A 14,482-nucleotide genomic window follows, 5' to 3' on the forward strand; every position below is an offset into this window, starting at 1 on the left:
AAAAGAGTTTTGAGGAGGGTGTTGAAGGAGGATAGGGTGTCAGTTTTGTGGATATTTACTGGGAGCTCCTCCCAAATGAGGGGCAGCATGGGAGAAAGCACAAAGGGCCTTGTTTGAAAAATTAACAACTGGGCAATAGAAGCTGGCATCATGAGGCAGGAATCAAGATCTCCAAAGTGACTGAGAGATGATAGGTAGGGCAGGAGTAGGCCATGAAAGGCCTTGAAGTGAATACAAGTAGCTTATGTTTGATGTGATAGAAAATGGGAAGCCAGTGGAAGGATATAAAGAGAGGAGTGACGTGGTCAAAGTGACAAGCTAGGAAAAACTTTGCAGCACCATACTGAATGGATACCAGTGGGGCAAGGTTGCATTTATCAAAGCCACAGAGAAGGATGCTGCAATAATAAAAATGCAAGATGATGAGAGCATGGACGAAGAGTTTTAGCTGTGTGTGTGGATAGGAAAGGCCCTATCATAGAGATGTTATGCAGAAAGAATGAGCAAGATGTAGACATAGTCTAGATGTGTGGACCTAGAGAGAGGGCCAAGCTGAAGAAGGCAGGTAGAATGGGGATACTGTCCACAGGGATTGAGAAAGGAGGTAGCAGGGAGGGGCAGCGGGGAGATTAGAAGGAAACAGGTCTGGAGGGGGAGATCTGTGAGTTGTCAAAATGGATGTGGTAGTTGAATTTGCATGTGTGGATGACATTATCCAGAGATAAGGCATGGAGAAAAAAGAGAAGGGGACCAAGGACAAAGTCCTGTGGAATCCCCCACAGAAAACTGGTGGGAGGATGAGGACCCTCCAGAGGTCACACTGGAGCGATTATAGAGGTAGGGGAGACAACTGAGTTCTGGAAACCAGTGGAGGACAGGATTTCAAGAAGAGGAGCATGGGCAAGTGTGTTGAAGGTGGCTGACAGGTAAAGGAGTATGGGGACGTAGTATTGATTCTAAGTTTTGGCAAAGAAGATGTCATTAGAAACTGGTGAGAGTGGTTTCAGTGGAGTGCTAGGGGTGGAGGCTGGATTGGGAAGATCTGGGACAGAACTGAAGGTGATTATTGACAGCATGTTCAATGATCTTAGAGATGAAAAGAGAGATGGGGCAAGTGGGGGTCAGTGGTGGGTTTTTGTAAGATGGGAGAGAGTAAAGCTTGTTTGTAGTGTGAAGCTTGTTTGTAGTGTGAGCTAGAGAGAGTGAGAAGTTAAAAAGAAGAGTAAGAGCTGAAACGAGAATGGGCCCGGGGCAGTGGGACAAGTAGCGAAGTTAGAGGAGGAAAGCAGAGAAGAAATGTTCTATCTTTGAGATTTTGTCCAGGGGAATTAGAGGACTATGTGACTCAGACTACAATAGTAAATCTGGTTGAATTGTCTGGTTTTGACTTGTATGTATGAAGGAGGCACTTGTGGTTAGAGCATGGACCTAAAACCTGGAGTGCTGGGTTCTAGACTAGATTCTGCAAGTCACTGCATAACCTTGGGAAAGTCACTTTGCCTGTCTGAAAAAAGGGTAACAATACCTCAAAGATGTGTTGAGATCTTATTTTGTAAAGCATTTTCAGATCCTCAGATGAATGATGCTATATATGTGCAAAGTAGTGTTATTAAAATGAAATTTGAGCTGTTTTGCAGTTTGGAATTTTACTCTGTTTTGCACATTTCTTAAACTTGTCATTATTTTACAATTATTCTTCATTGTGCCTTTGGAGAGAGAGAAGATGCAATTTTGCAGATGCATGCAGCATTCCCATGTGATTTCTAAATGACTGGCTGTGAAATATGGCAGAGATTTCAGCAGAAAATTGCTTTATTTTATTATTATTTTTTTAATTTTTTTTTTATGTGAGAGGGTGAGGATGCTGGAGTGGCTTATTCTAGGGTGATTATTACCCTGCCAGGCGTGGTGTGTTTGTGCTTGCTTAGAGACAGCCATTTCCTTTGGAATATGAGTTCAGCTGGACAGAGCATTAAAATCTTTCAGTGGGGATAAGTAATTTCTGAGAGTTTGGTTTTGTTCATTTTTGGTTGAAACTGTCTGAAATTGTTGCTGCTGTGGATAGAAGCAAAGTTTTCAATCAGTTTGTCTTTGTGTGACGGTGTGCTACTCTGAAATCTGTGCTTTCTTTGTGAACCATTGGTTCTCAAACTTTGAAATAGAGCATAACTTGTAGCTGGCTTTTCTGTTATCATTGTAAGAGCTGCTACCATGTAACATACAGATATGATTCAGAAAACAGATAGGACACAAATATGTTTCGTACCAAGGAGGGATTTTCTGTGTGTTGGGGTTTTTTTGTGAGTTACTTTTCTGATCCTCTCTCTACTTTTCAACATGATTGTTGTGGTCAGTTGTTGGCTGCGTATGTGTTTATTCAGTGTGTGCTGTCCCAGCTCTGCGCAGATGGCGGAGATATCAGACCTTAATTAAACTGCCCAATAAATTTACAAACTTGGTTTTTAGCAAAGGCACCCAGCTAGGTTTATTGTTAATGAAGCATGGTAACAGCACCTGGCAGACTATACGAGGATACGAAGACATGTATGCTCGTGACAATGGACGCAGCTTAGTTAGTAGTGGGACTTTCCACTGCTCCCTAGGCTGGCCAAAGATACTCCCTTTGAGATACGTTTTTGTACCCCAATACAAACAAGTTAGTACTGCCCCTTTGACATAGTTAGTTACTGCCCCCTGACGTCACTAGTTATTACCCATTATTTTGTACATGTTGGTTTAGTTCAGGGGTCGGCAACCTTTCAGAAGTGGCGTCCCGAGTCTTCATTTATTCACTCTAATTTAAGGTTTTGTGTGCCAATAATACATTTGAAAGTCTTTAGAAGGTCTCTTTCTCTAAGTCTATAATATATAACTCAACTCTTGTTGTATTTAAAGTAAACTAGGTTTTTAAAATGTTTAAGAAGCTTCATTTAAAATTAAATTAAAATGCAGAGTCCCCCGGACCGGTGGCCAGGACCCAGGCAGTGTGAGTGCCGCTGAAAATCAGCTCGCGTGCCATAGGTTGCCTACCCTTAGTTTAGTTAAAACATCTTTATTACGTACTGTCATCCTAACCTTATCTTTAAAAGGGGTCAGTGTGTTCCTGTTATCCTTAGGAAATATTTTTGTACCCTCCTTAATATCAAAATGTTCTGGTACCTTAATATTGGGATGTGTTTGCGTAAGCGCTCTGTAACTAGCACTTCTTAGGAATGTGTATTTCTGTAATATCAGCCCTGTTCTTGCCAAATTCTGTAAGCAGGCCCTGTCTCATACCAGGCCTCTAATACAAGGGCTTATGTCTCAGGCTCTCTTCCTACTACATTTCTGATCCTAGATGAAACCTGAGCTGCCTGATCGCACACCGCCTTAGTTAGACAGCTACTACTGTTTACACATGTGAGTAGCCCCATTGACTTTGGTGGGTCTACTAGCATAAGTACAAACTACTCATGTGACTGAGGGGTTGCAGGGTAAGGTACTGGTTCCTAGACAGAATTAAAACTTTCCTTCAGCTTATTTGCCCCTGCTCGTAGTGCACGCTGCTGACATTTCAAAGAAGGGCACACAAGATATGCCCACAAAAATGCATGTTCATTCATTGCGCCCATTGACACATGCAAATAAAATAATACTTGAGGATGTAAATTGTCCGTTAATTACATCGCTACTGAGTGCCTTAAAAACCAATTAGAGAGACAAAGTGGATGAGGTAATATTTTTATTGGACCAACTTCTGTTGGGGAGAGAGACAAGCTTTTGAGCCACACAGAGCTCTTCTTCAGGTCTGGGAAAGATGCTCCCAGCATCACAGCAAAATGCAAGGTGGGGCATATTGCTTAGCATAAGTAATTAGCACATATTCGAAGGGACCATTTAAGGTAAAGTGGCCTGTTAACACCTCTGTAGTCATAGGACAAAGAGGGGGTCGGTGGGTTATAGATTATTGTAAGAAGCCATAAATCCAGTGTGTCTGTTCAGTCCATGCTTTTTAGTGTCCAGCAGAGTAATGAATGTAAGCTCCCAGGCTCATCTTTTGAAAGTGTTGTGCCGGTTTCCTTTGAAGATGAGGACTGATAAGTCAGATATAGCATGATCGCTTTATGAACAGCATTCACCCACCAGTGATAGGGTTGAGGGGGAGAAGGGATTTGAACAGGGATCTGCCACAACTCAAGTGAGTGCCCTAACTACTGGGCTATGGGATATTCTGATGTGAGGCTCCCTCAGTCTCTTCTATTGAAGGTGTTGCGCTTTGGATAAATAATTAGAGTCATTGGAACAGGGGGACTGGATCCCGGGTCTCCCCATCTTGGATGAGTGCTCTCACCACCAGGCTACAGAGTCATGCTCATGCTTGTGTGCGCACATGTGCTCTCTCTCACCCTGAGTCATTCACCCCACCGCATACCTTCTTGCTAAAACAGGATAAGGCACGTAAGTATAAAGAGGATTCCTAGCTCTGAATCACAACAGGACATAGACACCTTGCTGCAGCCCACGCTTAGGTGTCAATATTTGTGAGAGGGGTGGGACTTAGCACACCCCCTCTAGATGGCATCTTCCACTGGTTAGCTTAGACAACTCCCCGCCTAGCACACTAGCTTATGTTAATTGTGGTATAAGGTGCTTATCTCTCCCCATTCGTTGTACAGGAGGTTAGGTGCCTAACTTAGACTTTGTGTATCGCCATGATTTTACCAAACGCGTAAAAGTTAGGCAGTCTGACATAGTAGCATCACAATGCCTAATTCTTTTTGTGCATCCCGGCCCTGGTTCCTTTCAGCATTGATAGCCTCTCTCATAATTCTGTTGGCCTGTGGTGTCTTGTTATAAATTACATATATTGCTGTGAAGAAAACAAACAGCACCTTTCTGATGGTGATCAGAAATCCAGTATTAAGGGATACAGTTTTTCTTTAGCTTAGTTTAGTCCAGTCAGAGACTTAAGGATACTCTTATGAAGTAATATACTGTAACTACTTGGGAGATACTCATTTTCTGTAAGTATCTTTTCCTAATTTGGGGTTAAAAGCACAAATGAGCAAAGTTTGCATAAGCAGACATGTTTTGCTTGGACCTGTATAGTAGTTCTATAAATGTTTCAGTGACAGTATCTGGAGATGATAAAATGCATCGAGTTCGTCTTAGTATGTGGGGTGTTTGTAATAAATTCTGATCAGAAAAGAAGTCTGAGTTCCAAATTTTGCAATAGACCATGTTCTAATTTTCAGGATTTGCAGTACATGGAAGTGAACTCCTGCACAGAATCATAGAAATGTAGGACTGAAAGGAACCTCAATGGTCATTTAGTCCAGTACCTTTGATTAAGGAAGGACTAAGTACCTGAGAGGTGTTAACCTCTTCTTAAACACCTCCAGTGATGGGGATTCCACAACCTCCCTTGACAAGTTGTTCCAGTCCTTAACTACCCTTACAGATAGGAATTTTTTCCTAATGTCTAACCTAAATCTCGGGTGCCTCAGTTTAAGCCCATTACTTTTTGTTCTGTCCTCAGTGGTTAAGGAAAACAATTTATCATCTTCCTTTTTATAACAGCCTTTTACATACTTGAGTACTTTTATCATGTCCCCCTTTAGTCTTTTCCAGACTAAACAAACTCAGTTTTTTCAATCTTTCCTTGTAGGTCATATTTTCTAGACTAGACCTTTTGCTGCTCTCCTTAGGACTTTCTCCAATTTGTCCACATCTTTCCCAAAGTGTGGTGCCCAGAACTGGACATGATACTCCAAATGAGGTCTCATCCGTGCTAAGTAGAGTGGAAGAATTAATTCTTGTGTTTTGCTTACCATGTTTGTGCTAATACATCCCAGAATGACATTTGCTTTTTTAGCAACAGTATTCCATTATTAACTCTTATTTAGTTTGTGATTCACTATAAACCCCAGATTCTCTTCTGCAGTATTCCATCCTAGGCAATCATTTCCCATTCTGAATACTTGCAATTGATTATTCCTTCCTAAGAGTAGTACTTTGCATTTGTCCTTATTGAATTTCATCCTATTTATTTCAGATCATTTCTCCAGTTTGTCAAGATCATATTGAATTCTAATACTTTCCTTCAAAGTGCTTGCCATCCCCCTCAGCTTGATATTGTCCACAAACTTTATAAGTGTGCTCCCTATGCCATTATCCAAATAATTTATGAAGATATTGAATAGAACTGGACCCAGGTCTGATCCTTCCAGGACCCCATCCAATATGCCCTTCCAGCTTGACTGTGAACCATTGATAACTACTCTCTGAGTATGGTTTTCCAACCAGTTGTGCACCCACCTTGTCATAGGATCATCTAGGCCAGTGGTTCTTAACCGTTACTGCAGCCTGCACCCCTTTGGTTCTCAAAATACAGTATGTTCTTGCACCCCTTATCAAAAATCGTTGAAGTAGGTCAGTTCTTAAAACCAAGATATACCATAACTATAGAACAAAGGAGAGAGAATTATATATTTATTTTAATTTCGCAGTAAAATTAAGAATACATGAAAAATTACACACTTTTTTTTAAGTTTACTGGGTCAGTGACTCTTCTGCTGTTGCTTTTGTTCAATGATGTTCAAGAAACGAGGAACTTTTTTTGAAATAGCCACACATATGTCATCACTCGCATTTAGGCGGTTTCTGGCCTTTGTTTTGATGTGAAAGAGTGATCAAAATCCTCTCTCATACCAGTATTTAGTCACAAATGGCACAAGGATCTCCAGCGCTGTCTTTGCCAGTTGGGGAAACAGTGCTAGTTGAGCACACCAGAAATTCTCAAGCTTCATTGTCTCAAACTCCATTTGTCCAAAGTAGTCGTACTTACGTGCCTGTGCTTAATTTGTTTTTCGATGATTTACCTTGTAAAAAAATTTGGCGCGTCTCACACCCCCAGAAAGGGCATCTCGCACCCTCAGAGGGCACGTCCACCCCAAGTTAGGCTATATTTCCCTAGTTTACTTATGAGAAGGTCATGTGATCCAATCTCAGAAGCCTTACTAAAGTCAAGATATATCACATCTACTGCTCCCCCCATCCACAAGACTTGTTACCTTGTCAAAGAAGGATATTAGGTTGGTGTGACATGATTTGTTCTTGACAAATCCATGTTGACTGTTCCTTTTATCAGCTTATTATCTTCTAGGTGCTTACAAATTGACTGTTTGATTATTTGTTCCATGTTAGATGGTGTGGGATCTGAGTTACTACAGAGAATTCTTTCCTGGGTATCTGGCTGGTGAATCTTGCCCACACGCTCAGGGTTCAGCTGATCGCCATATTTGGGGTCAGGAAGGAATTTTCCTCCAGGGCAGATTGGAAGAGGCCCTGGGGGTTTTTTGCCTTCCTCTGCAGCATGGGGCATGGGTCACTTGCTGGAGGATTCTCCGCTCGTTGAACCCTTTAAACAACGATTTGAAGACTTCAATAGCTCAGACATAGGTGAGAGGTTTTTCGCAGGAGTGGGTGTGTGAAATTCTGTGGCCTGCGTTGTGCAGGAGGTCAGACTAGATGATCATAATGGTCCCTTCTGACCTTAATATCTATGAATCTTCCCAGGGACTGAAGTTAAGATGACTGGTCTATAATTCCCTGGGTTGTCTTTGTTCCCTTTGTTATAGATAGGTGCTATATCTGACCTTTTCCAGTCCTCTGGGATCTCGTCCATCCTCCACGAGTTCTCAAAGATAATCGTTAATGGCTCAGAGATTTCTTCAGTCTGTTCCTTAAGGATTCTAGGATTTATTTCATCAGGCCTGCATGCATGCTCACAAATAGGTTCCACAGATTAGGATCTCTCCATCATTAACCCTTCAGTCTTTTCCCTGGTTCCTTTCTTGGTCCCAACTTTGTGCCATTTCTTATGCTGTTCCCTGTGATTGGTAGAGACTCACATATCTTTGTTTTCCAACCCCTCCCCTCCCCTTCTGTCAACTTCCTCTATAAAATCCACTCGTTCCATGAAGCTTTCCTGCTTTGGTCCACTCCTTGGTCTGCATATCTTTAAAAATATCTGCTGGATTCTTACTCACTGCTGATCTGGCCCGTCACTGTTTCTCCAGCTCCCAACACAAGAGTTTGAAAATATCATCATAGAGGAGTCTCGGAAGTGGAATTGCAGGGAGGTAATTTTATTTCTTCAAAGATGGTGAGCCAGATCCCTCAGCTGGTGTAAATCAGATTGCGTCCATTGACATCACTGATCGCAGTGGAGCTGTGCTGATCTACGCCATCTGAGGATTTGGTCCAATGCTAGGTGACCAATGAGTAAGAATCCTAAGAAGCAGCGGTAAGTAACTGGTTGTGTCCAAGTTAGATTTTAAGCTTTTTCAAAGCAGAAATTGTCATCAACTTTGTTTGGTAAAGTGCTTATGCATGGTTACTGCACCATATAGTCATTCTTTAGTGACCAGGAGGAAACTCAGAGGCTACTTTATAGAGTTAACGGGTTGTTTATGTTGTATGTATATACAATCACTAGATTATTGTACTTTTTCACATCCTTTTGGTTGAGGTGGGAAGAGTAGACAATGTTCGGACCCATACCTGTGTGACAGGTTGGACCCTTTGGGAAGCCACCTGAGGCGCTGAAGATACCACTGAGTCTACCTGTTCTGCCAGCATGGGCCCCCTTTACTCTCTTGCTGAGCCAGGCTCTTAAAACCTCCTCTAACACACACACACAGACAGGGCCACACCCAGCTGCAGATCAGCTCTGGGAAGATTCAGTTTAAGGGACTTGCTCCAGCACTCAGATGTCCACCTCCCTTGGATTACAGACCCAAAGATATATTATGAAATTTGCCTCTTCCCTCAATGTGGAAGAGAGATGTGCACACTTCTTGCCCCCACCCCCCCCCAGTTAGAAATTGTATAAACTAGGTTATATTGTAAACCAGCAATAAATTTATTAACTATAATAGGTGTATTTTAAGTGGTTATGGAGGAAGCAGACAGAACAAGGCAGGTTCCTAAGAAAATGAAACAGAGCATGCAAACTAAGCTTAATACACTAAAGAAACTGGTTACATGCAAGTTCTCACCCTAAATTTGGTTCTAATAATCTTCTTCGCAGGCCTGATGCCCTTCCAGCCTGGGCCCAGTTCTTTCCCTCAGTTCAGTCTTAGTTGTTTCCAGCAGTCATCTTTGGTGGGGTAGCAAGGGGGAGCTAACAAACAGGATTACCTCACTCTCCAACCTTAAATAGGATTTGCATAAGGCAGGAGTCCCTTGTTTCCTAGTTTGACCTCCCCCCATCCGCCTGCCAGCTTCTCCTGGAAAAGTACAGAATTCATGATGGGGTCCAGTATCAGGTAACATGGTTACATGCCTCTGAAGGGCACTTGTAGCCATTCTTCACAGGATGACCCACACGTTCACAGGAAGACTAAGCTCTTTTACAGACCATTGTCCTTGCTGATGGGCCATCCGCCCCACCCTGTCTGGCTTTTCCATTGTTGTACCTGAAGTGTTAGCAGTGGGCGTCACCCAAAGTAGCATGGTTGAAATACAAATAAGTAGTTAATATTCCTAATTTCAGATACAGAAATGGCACAGGCATACAAATAGGATAATCACATTCAGTAAATCATAACCTTTCTAATGATATCTCACATGAGCCATCTTGCATAAAGGATATCTCAGTTATGTCATATTCCTATCATAAGCATATTTTCATAAGGAATATGGAATGACATATCACAACCTGGTCCATACCTAGAGCCCAGTGCAGATACAAAATTTGTATCTGAATCCAATCTGCAAAAATGGTCTGAGGATGCAGATAGCCACGGATATAAAGCGGATAGCCACAGATTTTCAGGGCTCTATCTATACCCTGCTGAGATCCGATTTGGTGATATTTCAGCTATCATGAATGGTGAAATTCTTGCAAGGTGAGCAGTTCTTGTGAGATTTCCACCATTTCATGCTGAAACTTTGCAAGAACAGTGACCATATTCAAATTAGATGCAGAGCCAAAAAACTACCCATGATATAGGAACAGACAGGGGATTAGAATCTGGACCTTCTGGAAACTTAAAGGGAGTTGCAATTGAAGTTTCACTTTCGGGTCAGCTCTAGTTCCTAGAGCTTGGAAATGAAACTTCTTTCTCTACTCATTTCCCCCCTTTTGTCTGCATGCAAGTGAAATCATTGTGTTCTGTTTTCCTCTGTGTACCTCTTTGGCTGTGCACCATCAACAATGTTGTGAGCCAGCCAGGGTGCGCATAATTCTCTGAGAACAATTGGCTAGTTTATAGATGACTCTTTTCCCCCTTTAGAGGCAAGAAGAGTGTACAAACGTGTTCTGATGCTTGCTTTACCTCAATCTGCTAGTGTACTTTGATCTTCCTTCAGACACACCTATTGTATTAGTTCTGGACTTCTTTTGAATGGACACAGCCAGTCATGTCAAATTGAGGTTGAGGGTGGGAGTTCATGTGGACAAGTGTCCATTAGAGATGGGATTGAGCCTACCAAACAAATTTCACTTGTAAACTAAGGCAGATTGGGACCAGATCTTGTTATGGGAAACACCATCCAGGGCCACAGATTGATATGAATATCCTGTGATGTGTGGCTTAAAAAAACAACAGCAGCATACCATACTCGCACCACTGGCTGCATAAATCATTTCGCAAAAAGAAAAGGAGTACTTGTGGTGCCTTAGAGACTAACCAATTTATTTGAGCATAAGCTTTCGTGAGCTACAGCTCACTTCATCAGCTCACGGAAGCTTATGCTCAGATAAACTGGTTAGTCTCTAAGGTGCCACAAGTACCCCTTTTCTTTTTGCAAATACAGACTAACACGGCTGCTACTCTGAAATAAATCATTTCGTAACAGATTTGTTCTCTCGTTGTACAAACAAAAACACAAGCAGCTTAACCTCTTTGAATTCAAACCTACTTAAAGCAATCATCTCTCAGCCTGCAGAGGCACTTGTGCAAGATAGTCTTGTCTTTCTAGGCAATGATGCAGAAAATATGTTATTTAATTAGACAAACTTGAGGCACTGCCTTCATGTGGAGCTGGAAGATACCACAGTGACATCTGTTCATGGCTTAGGGCATTATAGCTAATCAGTAATAGACACAATCGATTTGATTTTTTCTCAGTGCAGTGTTTTGTTAACCAGTATACAGAATTGAAGGATGGAGAGAGATTGAGAACCTCGTACTGCCAAAACAAGGACACATGAGTGAAATTAGGAAAGGCTGAATTGTCAAAAGTTACTCCTGGTTCTTATAAACACCCCCAAATTAGGATGCTTCTCTGAACCTTATCTACATAGACTTAGACAAACACCCTGGCCTTCAGTTTGGTTTGGATGTGTTCGAACCCTTTTAGTTCAGCAAATGTGTGAAGCTACCAAACTTGTCTGCATGACTCGGTCAAATACCCGTAATCCTACCAGACCAGCTTGAGTTTTTTTCTATCGGGGAAAAGTGAATGGTGGGCTTACATGGGTCAATTCTGAAGTCACCAGGACCAGCTAACTTGTTTTTAAATAGGTCTTTTTTATCTTACACTAGATACTAAGGGCTTATCTATACAAACATTTAATTTGCAGCAAGTTGGGGTGTGGGGTGCTGGCCGAGGAACGTACTGGCGCTGCTTCCAGCAGCTCCCATTGGCCTGGAGCAGTGAACTGCAGCCACTGGGAGCCGCGATTGGCCGAACCTGCAGACGCGGCAGGTAAACAAACTGGCCCGGCCCGCCAGGGGCTTTCCCTGCACAAACAGTGGAACAAGTTTGGGAACCATTTTCTAGGGCTTTGCAGTTTAAAAATTCCATCCACACTGAGCATACTCCAGTCTGGATGAGCATAACTGGCCTTGCAATTACTGCTGTGAGCTACTGAATGGCTTGCTGGGTCTGGGTTCAGGCACCAGAACTGAAAGCAGAGCTACTATCTCTCCTGAGCTCTAAATGACCCCCCACACACACACTGCACCCCCCTTCCCCCCCACACACACACTTATCTCAGGCAGCATGGAGGAAAAATTTCTGTGATTTGGATGCAGATGGGACAGGAAATGGACCACTCAGGGTGGGGAGTAGATTGAAACAAGAAGCCTGGGTAGTGGGTTGTGGGGAAGGAGACTGGGAATGCTAGCTGCCACTAGGAGGAAAACGGACTGTGAATTGTGGTGGGGGAGGTTGGAAGTGTCTGGCCAAGAAGACTGAGACTAGGAGACAGAGACAGGAGGCACCATTCACTCTATGAATATATATCTCTTTCTCTGTGATACTACTTATATAGAGATGGTAGATATGGCTATATCTAGTCCCAAAGAAACACAGAGAAAGGTATATGCTCAGTTTCAGCTATCTGACTTTCACTATCAAATGGTTAGGCCAGTCAAACAGCATAACTAGACGTCTGACCTGACTCCTACCACTTCCATCTCTGGAGCCAGATGTTCTGCAGTAGGAAGCAGGGATTTAGTATTGCAAAGAGCCCCGAAACCCCATTCAAGTTAGTCACCATTATTTCAATGACTGGATTTATGTAGTTAACAGATCAGCTATATTGGATGTTTAAAAGGAAATCCTTGACTGCATTAGATTGGGCTTTACAGAAAATTATTCTGGTTACATCCTCGGTAGGTAAGAAGAAGAGACTGAGCAAATTACAAATGGAGAATCTTCTGCACATGAATAAAAATGAAAGGCACCTCCTTGGATTCCAGCGCTTTTTTTTTTTTTTTTGGTAATCTTTGGGAACTTTAAGTTATTCTCCACCTTTCCTAGACCTTGGCTTTTCGAGATTCACTATGGTGATATTAAAAGAAAAGAGAGTTTGGGAGTCCTAGAGCTGTGTGTAACATAGCCAGCCCCAGGCATGCAAAATAATGAATCAGGCCCTCAAAAAATATTAGATTGACTTAAAACTAATGAGCCTTTTAAAAAAAATTTTTGCCTTCCGGTTCTCCCTGCAACCTTGAGGGCTGGAAACTTTTTTTTTTTAATGAAAGATGAAATTCTCATGAAATCACACAACTTCAGAAGCTGGGACTTCAAGAAAAACATAAAATATGGTGAGAGTCACAATTAAAATCACTAGAGTTAGCAACACTATGAGAATCCAAAGAGGATGGATCTATACTGTTCTCAATGGTAGCAGATGACAGAACAAGGAGTAATGGTCTCAAGTTGCAGTGGGGGAGGTTTAGGTTGGATTTTAGGAAAAACCTTTTCACTAGGAGGGTGGTGAAACACTGGAACAGGTTACCAAGGGATGTGGTGGAATCTCCTTCCCTAGCGGTTTTTAAGGTCAGGCTTGATAAAGCCCTGGCTGGGATGATTTAGTTGGGGATTGGTCCTGCTTTGAGCAGGGGGTTGTACTGGATGACCTCCTGAGGTCCCTTCCAACACTGATATTCTATGATTCTAATTGTAGTACTTGCACTTCACTTTTTGGAATATTGCTTTTGGCTTTCGTCTACATGGGCTCTCACTTCCCAAATCCCTTCTCATAAGGACATAATGTCCATACTGGGTCAGACTCTAATGATCCATCTTGCCCAGTATCCTGTCTCTGACAGTAGCCCAGAGCTTCAAGGGGAGTTTACAGAACAGGGAAATTATGGAGTGGTCCATCCCTGTCTTCCCTCCTGGTTTCTGGCAGTCAGAGGTTTGGAGTTGCTCTGAGCAGGGGTTGCATCCCTGACCAACTTGGTGAACCTATCCTCCATGAACTTAAATAGTTCTTTCTTGAACCCAGTTATACTTTTAGCCATTACAACATCTCATGGCAATGAGTTCCACAGGTTAGTTGTGCATTATGTGAAAAAGTATTTCCTCTTGTTTGTATTAAACCTGTTGCCTATTCATTTCATTGGGTAACACCTGGGTTTTGCAATGTGGTAAAGGGTAAATAAACCTTCTTTATTCACTTTTTCCACATTATTCATGATTTTATAGACTTCTAACATATCACCTTTTGTCATCTCTCTTCTAAACTGAACAACCCTAATCTTTTTACTCCTTTTTTTAGCCGTTCCATACCCTTGATTATCTTTGTTGCCCTCCTCTGAACTTTTTCCAGTTCACTATATCCTTTCAGAGATGGGTAGGGCCTTACCAAATTAATGGTGCATTTTGGTCAATTTCACAGGCAGAGGGTTTTAAAATTGGCCAATTTCACATTTTCAGCTGTTTACATCTGAAATTTTACAGTGGGGGTCCCAACCCAAAATGTACCCGGAAGTGGGTCTGATCTCACCACCCCCGACCAGCTGCCATTGAAGGGAAGGACAAGTCCTGTCCTTTCCCAGCCCAGCAGGGGCCTCCCTAGCTGGGACACTCCCAGGAGCAGGGGGATATCAGACCCACCTCCACAAATCTCCTCCAGCTGCAGAAACCTTGGGGGCTGGAGTTTTCTGCAGCCGGAAGAGGCACTGTGAGGTGGGTCTGATCTCTTGCTAAGAGTGAGAGCGACGGTGCAGCGGAAGGACAAGTCCTCTCCCTCCCCAGC

General features: G+C 42.5%; 1 protein-coding gene across 2 annotated transcripts in view; it reads left to right on the forward strand.

Annotated features, from left to right (window-relative positions):
- The window catches only part of PTPRT (protein tyrosine phosphatase receptor type T), a 734,569-nt gene that overhangs the window by 631,882 nt on the left and 88,205 nt on the right, over positions 1 to 14,482 (forward strand). The window lies entirely within an intron of this gene.

The sequence above is a fragment of the Lepidochelys kempii genome, chromosome 13 (assembly GCF_965140285.1).
Source record: "Lepidochelys kempii isolate rLepKem1 chromosome 13, rLepKem1.hap1, whole genome shotgun sequence".
Classification (NCBI taxonomy): Eukaryota; Metazoa; Chordata; order Testudines; family Cheloniidae; genus Lepidochelys; species Lepidochelys kempii.